Here is a 20,579-nt window from a genome sequence, read left to right as displayed (position 1 = left end):
TAAATATATTTATATTACCAATTTATTAATATATATGTGTAAAAAGACATGTAGGCAATGTATGAAGTGTCCTAGGGTTTGCACTGGGAAAGGACATTTGACCAGTAAGAATCTGAGAGCAGTGAGAATTCCATTTTCTTTGAAAAGTGAAAGGCTAACTGAAAAATATCAGCTAGGCAAAGGAAAATGAAACTTTGAATAGATCCCTAAGCATCATTTGCACCTGTAATGATCCAAGTATCTGTAATTAATGCACAGCTCTACTAGTGCCAGTTGAACCACAAGTGTAGAAAGACTGATTTGGCATGAGCTGTAATCCTCAGAAGAAGATTCTTGGCACTTCTTGCATTAGAAAGCATGAGGCAGCAGTGCCTCATTTTGTGCAAGAAACTGTTGCATTTCATGCACTTCAAGAGACCTGCCAGGAATCAAACAAGGAGTCAGAACTCGGGAAAATGTTTGTTCCTTGTGCTCCATTATTCAATGCTATTCTGATCTCTCTGCTCTGCTGTCCTGAGTCAGAAAACACCTGAGGGTGCTGAAAAATTCGCTCAATAAAATACAGAAAGAACTGTGCCAGGAAATCCTGCAGTGGTGTTTAAGCTTGAACTCAAACACTGCCCAGTGTGGCTTTGATTCCTGTGGGCTGCTGGAGTGAAGTTTTTTGACAGCTCCAATGGGAACTGCCATAAATAAACAGTGAGAGATCAGGAACAAACTTATCAGTGCACTGTTGAGAATATCATAGATCAGAGGTTACCAGGAAAATCACGTTTTTAATCACCTGACAAGGAAAGGAGCAAATGAAACAAAGCTGGGCGCTAATGGACCAGTTCCCTTTCCTTCTATACAGCTTCACAATTTAATGACAATTTAATCAAAATGTTTAAACTTCTGCCAGTAACATGTGTTCCTCAGAATAAAAGGAGACTTTGTTTCCTGGTTGTCCATTGGATTGCTACCAATCTTTCAAGCACAGAAGCCACAGACAGGCACAAAATCTTCTGACAGCAGCAGGATGATGAAGATGATGAAGATGATGAACAGTATGACTGCACCAAAGTTCTGATCTTTCATCATTTCAAAGAGGAAAACAAGCTGGGACTCTGAGACCAAGGCTCACCTCTCATCCCTTCCCAAACCTGCACCAGCAATCAGCACACATTAAGGGTTCTTCACATGCAATGTGGGTTATGTGTAAAAGATCTGTCCAAAATAAATGAAGAATCACAGATTCACAGAATGCCCCGAGTTGAAAGGGACTCATAAGGATCATCAAAGCCCAGCTCCTGGCCCTGCACAGGACAGCCCCAAGAATGATGCCTGAGAGCTAACTTAATTATTAGATGATTATAAAGTTAACTAAAAAAGTTAACAGCACCAGCTACCTGGCCAGGCTTCACTCCATTGGCCTCAGGTAAATGGAGGCATTGGGCATTAAAGCTGGCAGCAGGCACTGTGAGGAAGACAATTAGCAGCAGCAAGGAAGCACTGCAGCCTGCCAGACTTTTACTGAGGCAGGTCATAAAATGCTTTTGTTCACATTTTCCAAGATTCATTGGCAGACTTGTAATTGATGACAGAGTTAAGAGAGAAAGCGTCTCTCTCGAGCCCTGTGCAAGGCTCCCCATGCCATTGATAATGACCTACTTGCATTTACAAGAAATAAGTTCCAGCATCCTTTTATTGATACAAAACTGCCCACCATTGAGGAAGTACAAACAGCTCTGCAGAAGCTAAAGATAAATAAAGCTATTAAAACCTATTCCATTTCTCCTGAGCTGCTAAAGTCTGCGGCCTCTTAATTGCTACAAAGCTATAGACGCTGTCCAAACTCATTTGAAAGAATAATCATATACTCAATAACCAGCACATTGGAATAGCAATAATAAAATACCACAGAAAAGGAAAGATGACTAAGCAAAAAGGCATTGCTTAGTGTAATTCTATTTTTAATACTTGGTAACTTTTGCCTGGGTCATGCTCTGGAGATTCACTATCAGAGTGATTCCCATGATAAAACTGCCACAAAGACAGTCGATAATTTTCAATGTGGATCCACAGCTGGATGCCTTTTTAGGGTGAAATACTAGGGGAGTTTGTTTCACCCCTGTGATTCCAGCATATTTGTCTGAAGACAGACGTGGTGAATTATATATTTTTATACTATATATTGAAGGTTGGACTTGGTAGTCTAATGGTTGGAGTCAGTGATCTCGTAGGTCTCTCACAACTTAAGTGGTTCTATGATTTTATGATTTTTATTCTGATTTGCTCTTCTTCAGTTCTTTCATCCACTTTCAAAACAGTGGGACAACTTCTCTACAAGGGCATGCTTCTGAGGGAAGGCCACAGATGTCCTGTCTACCACAAGACAATATCTGATCCAGGGTCACACTTCCACTGCACTGGGTACCTTCCAGTTTTGGGACCCCTGAAATAAGTAGCAGGTTGCCCCAGACACTTTAAATCTCCTGCTAATTAACTCTCACTAATTTGGTCTTGCTCCTGCAGCCTGACCATATTTCTTTTTAGGGCCCCTTGGAAATGCCTGACAGCTCTGAAGAGTCAGACCCTGGCAGAGCCTTCCGAATTAACCAATCCACCAAAATTCACACCGGTCTTTCAAAACCAGCTGTACCTACTGGCCAGCCAGTTCTGGAGATGACTGACTCCTGCAGAGTTGCTTCAGCTGAAATGTAGGCTGAGAAGCACTGCAGCAGCATTCTGCAGCGATGGTGGAGAAGAGATCATTTAAAGTTGTTGCATTCTGTTGCATCTCTCAACCTGTTCCGCGGAAAACGATCTCAAATTTGCAGATCTTCCCATAAGTCACCATAAAAGCATGTCATTTTTCCTCTGATCTTTAATTCCTTGAGTAGCTACTTCCTTAATTGTAGTTTACAGATAATTCCAGGTAGAGTAGGTGTCATTAAAAGCTCATTTGTCACTCCGTAGTGACTGCGGTAACGCGGTGTCTCCTACTGTAACTAGGAGAAGGCTCCACAATAATTGCACATCCCCAGGCAGTGAGCACCGAGAGTTTAATGGTGCCAACTGTAACAGCAGCAGAAGGAGAAAAGCCCTCTGCACAGCACAGAGCCAGCTAACACAGCTAAACATCCTCTGGCAGACAGCGCTGAAGGGCAGCAACCCCATTCCCAGAGCCTGGGCTGCAAATTCAGCCACGGAATTCAAACCTAGGCAGGAAAAGCATTCCTGGTGGGATGTGCACCTTCTGTCAGTAGGGCTTATTAGAGCCACAGGGCTCAGCTTAGTTGAGGCAGGGTCTGGGCTCTCTTGTCCCAGAGGAGAAAGGGGGCTGCCAGGGGAGCTGCAGTCACCCACACATTGGGGGAAATGTCATTAAAAGGTTATCATTTGCAATCGAGAGCGCGCCACTTAAATTGTAACTGCCAGGATGGTAAGTGCATTAAATCACATTAACTCCACTGGAGTGAAGGGGGTGTTAGGAGGAGAGCAGATAGTTTGTGTGGTTTATATCATCTGCGAGAGAAAGCAGTGGAGCAGAGAAAACTTTCACACTGCCATTTATTAAAATTACACTCAGCGCTTTCCTCCCTTTCGTTAGAAACATTAACAGATCATTGGTGCTGTTCTCATCTCACCAGTGGGGAAACAACAGCATGGAGATTAAGTGGCAATTTTAAGGTGAAGTAAATAGCTACAGCAAGCCCATGGGAGCCAGAGACAGACCTGGCTGAAAGAAGAAATTTAGTTACTTTGCAGGTTCACTACAACCCCTGGTGGCTCTACAGGCTGAGGCAGAGTGGCTGGGAACTGGTCTGTGGTTTAGATTGGATATTGGTAAAATTCCTTCATGGAAAAGGGCTGTCCATCCCTGGCACAGCTGTTGAGGGCAGTGGTGGTGTCCCCATCCCTGAAGAGATTTAAAAACTGTGTGGATGTGGCTCCTGGGGACATGGGTCAGTGGTGGCATTGGCAGTGCTGGGGAATGGTTGGACTTGGTAAACCTGGAAGTCTCCTCCAACCTAAATGATTCCATTATTTTGTGATATTGACCTAATGGAGAGATGAAGGGGTTACACAGCACTGTAGTGGGGCTCTGTTATTTGGAGAAGTGCATACCCCAGTTCATAATACCATGGACTTCACCTTCTCACCTAAAATAAACCCAAAAGTCAGGTCCAAACCTGTATCTCAAGTTGCCTTGCACACAGCATACCTAAACACAACCAAAGTTATTCACTACAGAGCTTTGGAAGCACTGGCTGTGTCAGACTCAAGTAGCAAAGCAAGTTTGTCACTCAATGGAATATAAAATTTCCCCTTACTTTTACTTTCCATAGAAAAAGAATTCAGGGTATGAGAAAGGAATTTTCCACATGCTTGTGTGGGCTCTGGATATGTGGAGATAACTTGGCATTGATGTGAATAGAGGGAGTGCTTTTTTTGACTTCTTCCTGTGCTTTCATGCTTGTTGTCCTCACATGGGTTTCTCTTGGGGACTCAAGTAGGATAAAACAAAGGTGGAAGAGTCCTAACCAACAGCTGCACACATAGGAAGAAGAATAAGTACAATTAACATGTAAACACTGGGTAAATTTGTAATACCTATATCCAGGTTTCTGCCTGACATCTTTTTTCCGCGCAAATTCTGCCTTTTTTCATCCTGCTGTACCAGTCTAGCCCAGCCTGGTACTCGGATCTACCTACTGGCGACACGAATTAGCAAAACGCTTCCTCTGCTGGTCTCTGCTGCTCCCTCTGCCAGGAACAGCCCGGGGGAGGCAGGACAGATGGATCTCACCGCCTCCCTCTCTCCGGGGGCGGCCGGGGGTGGATCCGCGGTTCCTGCAGGGCTCCCCGTGCTCTGCATCCCATCGGCACAGGAGAGCTGCCCCGGCTCTGCAGCATCTGCGGCCCCCCAGCCCCGGAGAGAGGCGGGGGGGGGGGGGGCAGGAGCAGCCCCTCCATTCCCACCAGGGATGAAACAGGCAATTCGCATTTAGGGAAAAAAAAAACAAAAAAACAAAACACCCCACCAAAAAACAAACAAAAAAACAACAACAAAAAAAAAAAAAAAAACCACAAAAAAAAACCCAAAACCCCACACACATTTAAATAAATAAATAAATAAATAAATAAATAAATAAATAAATGCAATAAATAAATAAATAAATAAAATAAAATAAATAAATAAGTAAATAAATAAATAAATAAATAGATAAAAAAATAAATAGATAGATAGATAGATAGATAGATAGATAGATAGATAGATATATTAATAAATTTTAATAGCGTTTTTTGAGTCAGTGCCACGTCCGAGGGGAAAGCGCGGTGGAAACGGCAGTGAAATTTACAAGTGGGAAAAAGTGTTTAAGGTTTATTCGCTGAAACAAGCGGCTATTTTGATATGCGCTCACGCATGGCACTTTCTGCAGCGGTCTCCAAATGGCACTTTTAGATGGAATTACAGTATGCATAATAAATAAAAAATAACAAAAGTGTCCTGGAAAGCAAGGAACTTGTGCCACTGCCAGGAGTGGTATTGCTAAAATGGTGTTTTTAATCCCATTTCGTTTTTTATGGGTTTGAAGAAGTACCTCGTTGCATCACAGGAGACCACTAAACCTCATCAACTTATTCAAAATTCCTCTATGTGCCATGTAAGGGAGAAAAAAGCAAGATAAAAAGTAGCTGGTATGAACTCCCTGATGGCAGAGAGGCACACACCTGCCTCGCATCTCCCCATTGCCAATATCCACGCTTGTTCTGGAAGCACAGTGCAGACAAATTCAGTGCTTCAGGTATTGATTAAACAGACATTAAGAACATGCCCAAAAGGAAGTGCAAACAGGCAACAGTTTTAGTGTGGCAACTGTAAATATAAAACCACTGGAAAAGCTTTTTATCCCTTTGGAAAGAGTCAGAGGTGTCATCCCAACAGACCTCCCTGACAGAGACCCCAAATACCTGTTTGTTTTTTGCAACCTTTCCCAAGGGCCAGAAAGCCCTGGAAGACCAGGCAGCTGTATCCAGCTGTATCCTGCCCACCTCAGGTTGTGCTGACTGCAGGAAGTTGGATTCTGTCCAGATCACACTTGTGGAACCACATCAGTCTTGGGCTGGTGATGCTGGTGCTGGATCCAAGCACAGAGCTGTGGCTGTCCACAGCAGAAGACTACCAAGGGTGGCACAATCACAGTGACAGAGGGCCACACTCAGTGAGTTTCAAAAAAATGTGCTGCTGCAGAAAATTAACTTCACCAGGCAATACAGTGACTGTACACCTGGAGATGCAGAGAGCTCCTTGCCCATGGGTTGCCACGGCCCTGCTGGCTGGGCAAGAGAAATGGGTCCTATTTGAGTCCATTTTTCCCTACCTGCTCTTACCATCTATGGAAGGATGAAACAGATTTCTTGTTTGTCTCCATACCCCAGCAATAGTTTAGCTCTGAGGCCCCCAGAAATAGTCAGGTGTCCTCCAGGAAGAAATTACCCTGGGAAAAGAAGGTGTTTAATAAATGACATCTAAAAGAGGCTTTCCAACTCAAACCATTCTATGGTTCTATGAACACTTGGTTATTTAAAGGTTCCTCCTCCCTTTGTAGTTCCCATAATTTGCTAACACTTACCCTCAGTAAGGTGCCTGACATGGACTTCCAGTCTCACTCACCCAGTTCTGCATTTCAGTATGATTCCAGCGTAGCCCAAACCTTGGGCAGGATGCATAGAAGATGGGATTGGCTGCATTTTATACCTCTGTCATGCCAAGGAGTTTATTGGAAAAGCACTGAAATCTCTTTCTCTCTTGCCCACACTAATAAAATAAACCTGGACCCAAGACTAGGTAAAAAAAAAATATTTATAGCAGAAATTTTTAGGGTCTGATTTTGAAAAGAGCAGCTTATAGGAACCTCAGATTCTGAGCTCTGCCACCATGAGATCTCTTTGTGGAGCTGTCTAACAAGAGCCTCCCAAAATTTGGTCGCTTAACTGGATTCTAGAGGGGGAACTATTAAAGGAGTTTTAAAAAATGCAGCCCTATAAATAATTAGTCTTGGAGGTGTGTGCTTGGTGAGAGCATTTCAACAGACCTCAATAGTAAACTGCAAGGCAACAGGAAAAATTACAGGCTTTTAATTTTTGATCTAATCACACAGCTTTTATTTACATGATCTACTAGTTAATGCCACGATATTGGAGCTGACAGACTGTCCAAGTTGCTTTAGTCTCTAATTACTGAAATGAAGCAAGCACCTCTATTGAATGATGTGTATTTTTTCCTGTCACCATAAAACAGACCCCCCCTTCCCATGATTTAATCAGACCCATGTCTTTTCTGTAAATAATGTTTAATCATCTTAGCCAACCTCATTTTTATAATGGCCCCTTTCACTGGAGCTCAGAAAGATATTAATCCACAATCACACATACACATACATACTAAAGGTGTCTCGAGATCTGAAGATATTCATTGTCTTCTGTTTACTAGGAATTATTTTTAAGATCAGATTAAATGAATCTCAGAATATTTAGGGGATTTGTTCCAAGGCCCATCCTTATGGTGGGTCTGATGGTCTGGTACCTGCTGCCAATAGCCTGTGATGGCAGACCAGTGAGTTTGTGACACTGAACCAGGAATTAGTGGGGAGCTACCAATCCTGCACCCAGGTGAGCTGGAAGCAGTTTCTCACATGGAAATCAATATGATCAGAGGGCTGGAGCACTTCTGTTTATAAGGAAAGGCTGAGAGAATTGGGATCTTCCAGCCTGAAGTAAAGAAGATCCAAGGTGACCTAATTGTGACCTTCCAGGACCTGAAGGAGTTGACAAGAAAAACAGAGGGGACCATTTGCAAGGACCTGGAATGACAGGATAAGGGAAACAGCTTCCCAGTGCCAGAGGGCAGGCCCAGCTGGGATATTGGGAAGGAATTGCTGGCTGGGAGGGTGGGCAGGCCCTGGCACAGGGTGCCCAGAGCAGCTGGGGCTGCCCCTGCATCCCTGCAGTGTCCAAGGCCAGGCTGGACAGGGCTTGCAGCAGCCTGGGACACTGGAAGGTGGCCCTGCCCATGGCAGGGGGTTGGAATGAGATGAGATGAGATTTTAAGATCCCTTCCAACCTAAACCAGTCTACAACTCTTTGAAAATTATCGAGCGGGCAGGGGGTGTGGGGGGTGGGAAATAATTTGGAGACTTGGAAGTCTCAAAAACTCTTGAGTTACTCCATAAAAACTTCAATCACCTGCTTCCTCCAAAGTAGCTGTGTTTTGGTACTGCATATCTTTGCCCAAATGGAAGTTCAAGACTTCTCTATATTGAATGCCACGCACCTCTGCTGGGGTAGCGTTTGCCTCCCTGTCCCCAAAGGGACAGTGCTGATTTGGCCTAAGAGAAATCACTCATCAGATTATTTTTCTTAAGTCCAATCAGAGAAGCACCCATACCTTTTAAAAAAGATATTACATTGGCTGAGTGGTGGACAGATCTCTTTTTATTATTGTTTACAAATTTTGCACACAGTAGTGTGGAGAGGTACAAATATAATCGACTTTTTAAGAGCTTTATCAATTCATATAAACCCTTAGTATTATGAAACAAATAAAATAAGAACCAGTTAATGTTCTTTTATAGCTCTAAAATGTATCATGGGTGAAACTGCATTTAAATAATAAGAATTTCCTCTCAAAATACTACAATTAGGTTTTGGCCATACAGCCAGAGTGAGATTGTTATAACATGAGCCACATGAAAAACAGTATCTGGTTTCATCCACAGGGAGAAAAAATAATCTCTGCTGTGACATAGCTATTCCAATAAAATGCATTTTTCTTTATGTGCTAACGTGAAATGGAAAGCTATAATGAAAAAAAAAAAGGCAACGAAAAAACCCACAACATGAAAAGCCGTGAAGATCAAACTGGCCATGGAAGGTATGTAAAGCTGATTTAAAAGATTAGGAGGGACAAAGAGCAGAAGTGTTCCATAAATTCATGGAAACATAAAGAACAAAACCTGGAGATGAGCGAGTATGTCTCAATGTTTGGAATGTAATTCAAAGGTTGAGGTCCTCCATAAGAGATTTTTTCTTGAAAGAGGGTGTTCCTACATTTCCCTTTTACCAGAACATCTGAAGATCCTATTATATCCAGAATGAAGACAAATTAGAAGAAGACTCAGATGAAAAATGTGCATCAGGTAAATGTGAAACACTCAGTAAGAGAAAAAAAGTCACACTCTGGAGGTTTCCTCTCAGCCCAGAAGCCCTCAGAGGACTTTGCAAGACCAGGCTCTGGTGGCAAAAAATGGGCTCTGAACAAGGAATCATTTTCATCCCTCCCTACCACTGACCCACCAAATATCCCTTTCTGGAAAATCAGGTCAGCAATCCAGAATGAAAGCTAAAAAGGGAAATGGGAAGAGGCAAGTTATTAACTTCATATATATTCAGAGCTTGAAATAATTTCCCCTTGACATTTTTAAAGCGCATATCCCAACTCGTGTTTGGCTGCATTTCTTAGATCAATATGACTAAGGGAATAAATTTCAGAGCCTCTTGTCATCAGCAGGGGTTTTACCACATGATTCAGGAGCTGCAAAGCCAGCCCTCACTCTGGAGTTCCAAAACACCAATGCTGCTGATGTGTCTTACCAACTTGATGGGCTACTGAACCCCACAAAAAGGTACTGGAGAAGACCCAATATTCAAAAATATGTATTTTACTGTCATTTCTTGCAGCAAATGATGCACAGTGTGAGACTCCATAAAATATGCTATGTATTACCATCGCTGGCATTTTGGTATCTCAGAATGTTCCTTTAGAATTAGTATTTCTCTCCTAGGCTCCATGGTGGGGTATGAATATATAGCCAGACCTGCTCAAAAGGAGTCAAAAAGGAGCAAAAAGACATTCTCAAGAAGATCAAGGACTGATGGGTGATTCAAGGGTGCAATGCAGAGACTCCATAGCTCTCAGGTCTTTTCTTAAATTCTAATAGACTTAAGCTCCAGGGGAGTGTCCTCGCATAGCTGGATAAAGTACCAGGGAATTGAACCACACTCAACATTCTGAATTTCCTCATTCCACTGACGGATTTTGTACCACCAAAGGGGGCAGCACAAATGGGGTGGGGGCAGCAGAAGCTGGGTAGCTTCTTGCTTTGTACAATGGCAGCATGCAGGGGTTTCATTTCTAGGTCCATATTTGGAATTTGAAGACACTGTTGTATTTGGTTAACAACTAGAGAAGTGGCTGAATCAAGAGGAGCAAGAGGCACTTGTATCCTCCTCTGATGTGCACTCCTGGGAGGACACCTCCATCAAACATGCTCAATTTTCAAATGAAAACAAAGATTTTTTTCCCAGTTCCACCTTTGCAAGTGCCACTACATGTAGCCTTGTACCTGTGTACAGTGCAGGGAGCTTTGTTCCCTGCTTTATGGGTACTCAAAACAACACATAAAAAAGGAGGAAGCATGAGCAGGAAAGCACCTCCTCAACTGAGAAGAGTGAGAGAACGAGTTTGATTTATACAATCAGAGGAAGTTTAAAGTCGGAAAAGACCTCCAAGCTGGAGTCCAACCTGTGACTGATCCCCACCTTGCCACCCAGGCCTGAGCACTGAGTGCCACATCCAGGCATTCCTTGGACATCTACAGGGATGGGGACTCCAACACCACTATGGGCAGACCTTGACAAGGTCTGACCACACTTTCCATGAAAAAATTCCTCCCAATGCCCAACCTGAGCCTCCCCTGAGGCCGTTCCCTCTCCTCCTGTCCCTGTTCCCTGTCAGCACAGCCCGACCCCACCTAGCTGTCCCCTCCTGGCAGGGACTTGTGCAGAGCCAGAAAGTTCTCTCAGCCACTCCTTAATGATTTACTCTCTAGTAAGCCTTCCCAAGCCCTATTCCCTTCCCTGGACACATACCAGCCTCTCAATGTCTTTCTTGTTTTGAGGGGTCCAAAACTGAAACCAGAACTCAAGGTGCAGCCTCATGCAGTAGAAAAGGACAATCACTTCCAATCACTTCCCTGGTCCTGCTGGCCCCACTGTGGCAGATACAAGCCAGGACGGCACCAGAGGCCACCTCAGCACCCTGCTGCAGTCATTCCATTCTGAGTCTGCTTATTACAGGCTTGTGTTCATGTAGGACTGCAGAGTTTCTGCACTGACATTTCCTTACAGCTGTATTGGGGTTCATAATTCTTACGTGTTTGCCATCCCAAACAAGAGTGGGCACAGTGACCCATGTGCAGCTGCAAACACCCTGCATGGCTCCTGAAAACCCTTTGCCTCCCCAGAAATCGCCCCTGTGTTGCTTTCCTGGTCATGCTCCTCACTGTAAGATCTACAAAGCTCCCACAAGTTGCGCTGACATAGCAATAATCTGGAAATATCCCTCTGGAGGCGCCTATTGATTGTCGCTGTGGGTGGATTATATGAGGGATCTATCTTAATTACCAGAAACCATCTCCTTGGAATGGCCAGCAATGTAGCAAAAATGATGCACGAGGAGATCCATTACTCTCAGGGAAAGGTCAATCCAATAGGATGTATGTTTGCATTCAGGTCAAGTGATGGCTAGTCCATCACCACCCTCCATTCTCACTGCCCTGTCAGCTCTGTAATGGCTTCACCTCTCCTCTGTACCTCTCACCTCCCTCTCCCTGGTGCCAGACTGATAACACGAATTAGGGCAGCTGGAGGTAACAGGGCACAGCTGTATTATCACAGATGATAAACAGTGTCAAAGGCAATTATGGGAGCTGCAGAGAGAGGAGGGAAGTTTCAAACCTATCCTTTGCTTTCTGGGCTTTGGGAGGAGGGTACCTGGCCCCTAATGAGAGCAGAAAAGGGGAGGTGGAAGGAGGAAGCCAGCTTTGCTGCCTCTTCCCTCATGAAGCACTTTCTTTCCTTTGGGAGCATCTCTGATCTGCTGGAAACACGGATCTGAAAAAGGGCCATGGAGTAGGGCAAGGAAATGAGGGTGGGAGGAAGCTTCCATGTGATTAAAGAAGGAGGTGGATGTTAATGGAGAAACAAATATATCCACAATGGTCACAATGAACTGTGGCACCACATAGAAAAAAGACATGGCAGATGCCAATGACTGGCAGAGGTGATTGTCAGAGGTCTGCTGCTCCAGAAGGCAGCCTAGAACAGGATCATGGATAAGAACTATGATGAGTGATCCGAAGTTCTTGGGACTCACAGAGTCATGGAATCATTTAGGCTGGAAAAGACCTTGAAGTCCAACCATTCCCCCAGCACAGCCAAGGCCACCAGTGATCCATGCCTCCAGGTGTCACATCCACATGGCTTTTAAATCCCTCCAGGGAGGGGATTGTGTCTCCACCACAGCTGTGCCAGGGCTGGACAGCCCTTTTTGAAGATGTTTTCCCTAATATCAAACCTCCCCTGGGTCTCCTCCCTCAGCACCTGCATGAACAGAAGAGAACACCCTCCTGCCTGCTCTGGTCTCAGACACCAAGGACAGTTTTGTGCAACTGCACAGTGTCCAGTGATGCTGTGACTAATCCAGCTGTTGCTCACAATCCTACTGACCCTGTGCAAGCTGAGTTTATAAAATTTCAAATTCTTTATTTACAGTAAATAATCTTGTGAATTGCCTGGATTTAGGTGCTTTACTCCCCACACAAAAGGCCCTTGTCTGTCATCAGATCACCCACCCATGGATGCTGTTAAGTGTCCTCTAGCTAGAACTAAAATAGATTTGCAAAATAGAAGGCAATGACCATATTTACCATAGGACTTTGTCTACTGGCTATCAAAAAATACAGATTCAGTCATATGGAAGAATACAATGGACTATTTCTTAGTATTAAGATAACATTTTAGTCAGATGTGGAAAAGCCAGTGAAGTGAGATAATGTCCTGCAAAGCCATCTCTGTGTTCCTCACTTGTAATGGACACAAACCAGCTATATCTTCAGAGTCCCTTTCTCTTTTTTTACCTTCCCCTTCTTAATATCTGCTATTGGTACTTCATCAATACTTGCTATTGGTATTTCATTAAAAAAACAAAACAAAAAACACAAAACAAACAAACAAACAAAACCTCAAACCAAAATAAAAACAACAAACAAACAAAAACCCCCCAAACCCAACCAAACAAAAAACCCAAACAAACCAAAAAAACAAAAAAAAACATAAAACTGCTACAAAACAAAAAAACATGTCAGTCTGGATTTAAGGGGGAGAAGGACATTGCAAAATGAGCCCTTCACAGAATCTTGGAATCCCAGAATGGTTTCAGTTCGAAAGCACATGGAATATCATTTTGCTCCAAGTCACATTCCACTACCCCAGGTTGCTCCAAGCCTTGTCCAACCTGGCCTGGAACACTTCTGGGGATGAGGCAGCCACAGCTTCTCTGGGCACCCTGATCCTTCCCATCTCTGCTTCTTAACTCTCGTGAACTTTTTGGTAACCAGCACAGAAACTCTTTCTAGGTAGCAAGGGTGTTCTGCAGCACTCCTAATAATGGCCTCATCTGGAATTGCTTTATTAATATTTATTAAGTGATCACTAGCTGCAGGTACATTCTTTAATAACTTATTTATAAAGCATGCTATAAAACACATTAAAAATACATTCTTTAACAGATAACGCAATAACAAGATGCTGTAAAGAAAACTATAAAATGTAAATGACGGCTGTACCTAAACTGCAAACGCACTGAAAGCTAGGAATAAGGGAAGAGAGGAAAGAAAGTTGTACCCAACGGGTCTGAAAGCAAGCAGCACTCTTTGGAGGACAGCAGGATTAATTCAGATGATATTCAAAAGATAAATATAGAGCACCACACTGTTTTGACCCATGGCTGTGTGCAAGAAGAGGGAGACAGAGTTTCTGTGAAAATATTTCCATGCAGGGTGAGAAAGTGCTCCTGCTGCTACTTATGGTTGAGGATGGGACCCTCTGCAGTCCCCCAGCCCCAGCCCATCTCTCTCAGCACCTCTGCACTCTTTGCTTTTTGGGTACCTCTTGCCTTCCCTGCTTACCCCTCATATTTACCCTTGTGCTTTCTCCCTCTTTCTCCTCCTTTCCCATCACTCTCACCTCCCTTCATCTTCTTCCACCTCCTTCATTTCAGGCTTCTGAAATGTCACTGTCATCAGTGACATTATTAGAATTTCACTGGAGTACAGAGGATTTATAAGCTTTTGAGCATGGGATCCATAGGATCCTGGAGTAGGGAGATGGAAGGTGGAGTTTCCATTGCCTTTTCCAAACCCTTTGGCAAGGCAGGTTTGGTCCTCAGTGCTCCCCCACCCCCATGGTCCCATCCTTGTCTCCACACGGGGCCAAGGAAAACAGCACCAGCATTATGCCAGCTTTCCTTCAACCAATCCCTAATCAATTTCCTCATTCCAGAACAAAAAAAATGCCTGTTTTTAACCACCTGGAAGATCCAGACATTTATGGGATTGGAATTTCCATCTGAGCTGACCAGTGTAGTTCCTACCAGGGCAAAAAAGGGGTGAATTAAAAGCAAAATCAGCATATCCTAGGATCTGTTCACAGAAGCTGCTAGCAGGTAAATCCTGCTCACCAGAACAAGTCCTGGCTCCAACCCTCTGCTCCTCACTCTCACACCATTCCAGGGAGATCTTCTGCTCAACACTTGCTCCTAACAGGTTCAGTTTTCTTTAGGCTGCTGAATGTCCTACTGAAAGAGAGAAAAATTACAAAAAAAGCATTTTCCACCACATTCAATAGTTAATTAATTATTTTGGACTAAGTGGAAAAGTTGAGGACAACAGAAACCATCATTTTTAATTGGCTTTGCAGAATAATTTTGGACAAAATTGTTTTGGACAAGTGTATATTAATAAAACCACTGCTATTTTGGATGTGTAGGTTAAGAGAACTCAGAAATGCCAGGCAACATGCCCACTCCTGGCTCAGCCCAGATTTCCAGCTCTGACAGGTTCTCAGGAGATCTAAAAGCCTAAAAATGGAGGCAGGAAATATCTGCTGAGAAATGTTAAAAAAAACCAAAACTGACCAACCAAACAACAACAAAAAAAAACAACCAAAAAACCAACCAACCAACCAACCAACAAAAAAAAAACAAAAAAACAAAAAACAAAAAAACTACCAAAAAAACCGCAAAGCCATTCATAGAAAACCACAATTCCTTGCCAGACTGAACCTGTAGCTTCCCTGCATAAGTAATTTTCTACCTCTTTTTTTTTTTTTTTTTTAATTTAATTTTATTTTATTTTATTTTCTCTCCTGTTTTTACCTGGGGTTCCAAGGACTTTCCATTTCTTGTGAAATCAGCCTTGGTTCTGGTCCACTCAGTCTCTTCATTTCCTCCTTGCAGGAGCACTGAAACCTCTCTCCCTGCCTTTTCCCCTTCCCTCGCCCCCCTCCTCCTGCGGCAAGCTAAAATGGCAAGACTAATTTCATTTCTTTTCCTTTAGTTTGTCTATCCGTGACAACCCTTTTTATGCATTTAATTCATTCTCAATTTCTCATAATCAGGAGAAAGGTGTCCCCTAAGGTTAGGAGTGAGCTTGTCAAAAAGGCAGCGTAAATTTGCAGAGGTAATCACCAGTCTATCTCCTTTCCCCACTGTCCATGGAACTATTAAGTAATATCACTGTCTAATCTTTTTTGTACTTATTTATTTTGCAGCGAGAAACTAGTGTTATAAACACCCCTACTGTCAAAACTTGTCATCCTCATTACCTCAAGGCGGGTTCCATCTCAGTTATTCTAATTTCATAGTTTCTCGAATTTACAGCCGCTGGAAATTGAGTACAAAATCCATTATCATTTGTATATTTTAATTATGCAAATGAGGCAGCTCAGCTGCTCTGGCCGGGACCTGCAGGGATGCCTAACTTCAGTCTGGGTGATTACAATTTATCCAGTCGAGTCACTTTAATTGTAACAAGCTAATTACATTGTTCCATTTGGTTTTAACAAAAGAAAAGGAGACGGAAGGCGCTTAATGGCAAAGGCCCCGTGTTACCGCCGCGTCTGGGAGCGCGGTGAGCGCTGTCCCCACACACCTGCGGAGGGCATGGGCACGATTTGGGCAGCAGGGTCAGCCCCTGCAGGGAGGCCAGGGCAAGGTGAACATCAGCCCAGGGGAAATTCGTGAGGAGATGCTCGCCCGCTGCCAGCCTCCCAACACCCGCGGGATGCAGCACGGCACCCCTGCCTCCATCACCCCAACCATCCCTGGGCACCCTCCAACAGGGCGTTGAACAAAGACACATCTCAGCCTCTGTAAAAGTCTCAAGGACTGTTGGTCCCTTGGTATCAGCTCTTTATCTCCACTGTAAAAGAATATGATCTGCATTTATAGGCATCTCATTCAGATACAAAAAATAAAAAAATAAAAAAAAATAAATCTTTTCACCTCCCGCTGCCCAGATCAGCAATTACTTTCTCAGACTCACAATAAATGCTCAGCACCTAAATTAAATACCCTGGAGAGATGTAATATGGCTGCCCACACCTTCACAGAAGCTGTTAATAAATAATTACTTCTCTCACACTGGCCATCTGAGGATCTCAAAACCTTTTGTAACTATTAATGAATGAAGCCTCGGTGTGAGAGACCAGAAGCATATTCTCATCAGCTCTTTATAAATGGGGAGTGATAGTGAAGAGAGGCAAAGCAGCTGTCAGGGTTTCAAGGAAAGGGATGGATTTAGACCATCCAACTCACAGGCACTTTTTTAGCTGGACACCTCCCACACCTCAGTGTGAGCCACAGCTGGAAGGGCATCCTGTAGATCAGATCCCATCCCCAACCTGCACAGTTCTTCCAAGCTATCCCCACAATCTCTTATGGCCATTAGTTTCCTCAAGGTTTCCCTCCCCAGGAGTGGAAGGACCACTCATCAGCTCCTGCCTGTGGCAGGGATGTTTCAGCTCAAAGCTGGTCTAGGGTCCTGAAGGGAGATGGAATTCTGAAAAGCAAGGAGAGAAGAACCATGTGTGGCTGCAAATCCTGCCTAGATTCTGGGGAGACCTCTTGTTTTGTAAACTTGTGAGTTTATACTCACAGCCCAGTATAAACTGGGTGTCTCTGCCTGAGAAAACAAATTTGAGGACAGCAGCTCAACCAACAGGCAAAAATCTGCTTGCATGTGGCATCTAAAGTTATCTTACAAAGATAATAATAATAATTTACTATCTTATAAAGAAAATAATAATCTTGCTGGCCTCAAAAATACCCTGTGCAGAGAACCAGCACGAGATCTCTGTCCATGCCAGCCACTCCAACCTTGCATCTGAGCAACCTGGTCTAGTAGGAGCTGTCCCTGCTCATGGCAGGGGATTGGACAGGGTGGCCTTTAAAGGTCCCTTCCAGTCCAAATTATTTTGGGATTCTTCAGCTCTGTCTGTTGTGCTGCCCACATGAGATGATGGAGTCCCATCCTCCATCCTGGTCCTCATGGTCACTGTGGCTCAGGACTGCTGAATCTAGTAATCAGCACCAGAGTGAGACCTCCCTCATCCCCTTTGGAGTGTGCAAAAGGATCATGCCTCCTCTTCCGACATTAGCACCTACTTGCCCTTGGAAAAACACCTTCTCTCTTCAAAATATCTGCCTGATGCCTCTGGGATTAACTGGGGAAGAGAATAATCACTCCTTGGCAGAGAAGAGGCGAAAGAACCACATAGATCTTTTCCCTGTCTAGTTGCTAGGGATGTGCGTGATTATTGTTATTGTTATTTCCTTCGATACACAGCATTCAATTAATTTCCTTCTACACACGTTTATGGCGCTCCAAGGGGCGTTCCGGGAGCTCTGCTTTTCCAGCACATCCAGTTTGCCAGCATCCTTTGTGTCAGTTGGGCTACTTTGAAGGGGGTGAGGGGGAGGGAAGAGAAAAGGGGGGATGATCCTTCTCAAAGAAGCGCTTGCCCTTGGCCACGTGCACAGATGCTGAGGAGAGGGAAGCCTGGGCACGGCTCGTGTTATGCCCAAGTGGGTGTTCATGGAGTCCCGTTCAATAAAGCAGCAGTAACCACCATCTTGCTGCATTCCCTTGTCAGCCACCAAACCATGGCAGGGAAAGGAAATTGAACCCATTAAACATGCACACAGATGCCTCTGTGCCATTGTCCCCCCTCAGGAGGAGATGAAGGAGCCTCTATTAATTTTTTTTTTTTTCCTATCATGCCTTTACCAAATGCAGTCATTTAATCATTAAAAAGAGGAGTGAGGGGTGCAGGGGCAGGAAAGTATGATGAGGGGTGGCAGCAGCAGCAACTGTAATAGCAGTGCAGTGAGTCTTCAGGAATGAACCATCACTCTGTCTGTCACTCCTGTAAAGTGTGGGGTGCTGCTGACATCCATGCTCACCATCACATGTTTGTGTCCTTCTTCAGGAGCTTCTCAAGGAGCTTCCCAACCTTCCTGCACCCTCCCTCTCTTCTCCAGTGCCCCTATTTGAAGGACCCTGCCAGGTCTCAGCACACCCTGCTTGGGGTTCAGCAGCACTTTCTGTTGGAACAGCTCACTCTGGAGGCAGGCTGAGAGAGTAAGACTTGCTCCCCTGCACAAGAGAAGGCTCCAGGGAGACTTCAGAGCTCCTGCCAGGGCCTAAAGGGGCTCCAGGAGAACAGAGAGGGATCTTTGACATGGGCATGTAGTGATAGGACAGTGGGAAATGGTTTTAAATGAAAAGAGAAAAGATTCAGGTGAGACATTAGTAGTTTTACACTGAGGGAGGTGAGGCACAAGCAGAGGTTTCTCAGAGAGCTGGTGGTTTCCCCTGCTCTGGAAACACTCAGGACCAGGCTGGAGAATGCTCTGAGTTACCTGATCTAGTTAAAGATGTTCCTGCTTCTTGCATGGTACTTGGACTAGACTGCCTTTAAATGTCCCTTCCAAAGAGGTTTTTTTTTTTCATTTTGTGATTCTGTGATCTCCATGACTCCGCTCTTCAGGAACCACCCAGCCCTGGCCAGCAGACACTGGTTTGGCAGCCTGGGGACCCAAGTGCTGGGGCACTGATGATCCATGGAACTGCTGCATGGCAACCCCAGCAAGGAGCATTCCACAGCACAGTGGAGGCAGCAGGAGGATAAGGAAAGGAAGAGCTGCCACCCCTAGTGAGATGATGACACTTCAGGTGCTGAATACATCTGTGGACAGCGTTGCGGGTCATCTTCAAAACCCAGCTATGTCCCGTGTTATGCAGAGAATCACAGAAGAGTTTAGATTGAAAAAGATTTCCAGGATTTCCAATTCAAACCAGTCCCCTGGCACTGCCAAGGCCACCAGTGACCCATGTCCCCAGGGTCCACACCCAAAGAGCTTTTAAAGACCTCCAGGGATAGGGACTCCACCAATGCCCTTGGGCAGCTGGGCCAGGGCTGGACAACCCTTTCCATGAAGGAATTTTCCCTGATGTCCAACCTGACCCTCCCCTGGCCCAGCCTGAGGCCGTTCCCTCTCCTCCTGTCCCTGTTCCCTGGCAGCACAGCCCGACCCCCCCGGCTGTCCCCTCCTGGCAGGGACTTGTGCAGAGCCACAAGGGCCCCCTGAGCCTCCTTTGCTCCAGGCTGAGCCCCTTTCCCAGCTCCCTCAGCCGCTCCTGGGGCTCCAGCCCCTTCCCCAGCTCCGTTCCCTGCCCTGGACACGCTCCAGCCCCTCGGTGTCTCTCCTGTGCTGAGGGGCCCAGGGCTGTCCCAGCACTGGAGGTGCCTCAGCAGTCTGTATAGCTGTGTGCTGTACACAGCTCTCTGGCATCCAGGTGAAATACCACCCAAGCATTTTACTGAAACCTCCATCAGATATGAAAGGATAACCTCTCCTATGGGTTTTTAATGTTTGTTATTTCACAGACCACTGTCATTGACACAGAAGGCACATTTAGCTGTATATCTCTAATGGTACATGGGTAAAATGCCTGGAGAAATAAATAATAATAAGCTCTTTTATAGCTCCTTATACTTGCAGATCTCAGATTAATTGAAATTATATGCCTTCTGCCTCCTCATCCTCTGGACAGAGATTAAAATGGGAAATGAGCATTTGTAGCTACATGGATAAGAATACTAGTTTTTTTTCTGGTGGTCTTTGGGCATCTCTTTGTTTAGAATTTCAAGCCCCTGAAGGTAAATGAGGCTGCTGGTATTTACACCTCATTCCTTTTCCACAACACAATCCCATAGCACATCTGTCCCTTCCAAAAGGGCAAATTGTTCAAGTTTTGCAATGTTCAGTGGAGGTTCTCTTAAATTCTTTTAAGGTAAAGTGATTTGAAGGCCTAAATCCTCTTAGAGGTTGATAGGGATTGTATTCCTAAATCCACTAAAGTGGGAATAGGGATGTCCCAAAGTGGAGAGTCAACTTTGGGCCTTGCCAGAAGTGTCACCATGAAGATGGCTGATGAAAGGCCATTGTCTTCAGCCACTGAGAGGTTTGAGCTGGAAGGACACAAGAGAGAAAGGTGGGAAGACAAATATTAAATGGAGGTGGGATGGGAGAGGGTTTTTTTCATCCTAGGTGGAGCAGACAGAATTTCTTTTAAGATCTAATAGCAAGACAGTCTCACTGGAAGGCAACCAAGACTATTGTCACATGC

The 20,579-nt window shown here is 44.5% G+C and overlaps 1 long non-coding RNA gene across 1 annotated transcript; it reads right to left on the bottom strand.

The window, feature by feature from the left end:
• Window positions 1–6,413: 6,413 nt before the first annotated feature.
• LOC111940964 (uncharacterized) lies at window positions 6,414–18,973 on the bottom strand. Its single transcript, XR_002869794.2, has 3 exons — window positions 18,809–18,973; window positions 14,567–14,683; window positions 6,414–6,485 (listed from the first exon to the last, which is right to left on the bottom strand). It is a non-coding gene; the product is annotated as an uncharacterized LOC111940964 (long non-coding RNA).
• Between the last annotated feature and the right edge of the window lie 1,606 nt (window positions 18,974–20,579).

Source organism: Cyanistes caeruleus, chromosome Z, assembly GCF_971803275.1.
Source record: "Cyanistes caeruleus chromosome Z, bCyaCae1.hap1.1, whole genome shotgun sequence".
Lineage (NCBI taxonomy): Eukaryota > Metazoa > Chordata > Aves > Passeriformes > Paridae > Cyanistes > Cyanistes caeruleus.
Note: the sequence above shows the minus strand (reverse complement) of the source record. Positions and strands in the feature narration are given on the sequence as shown.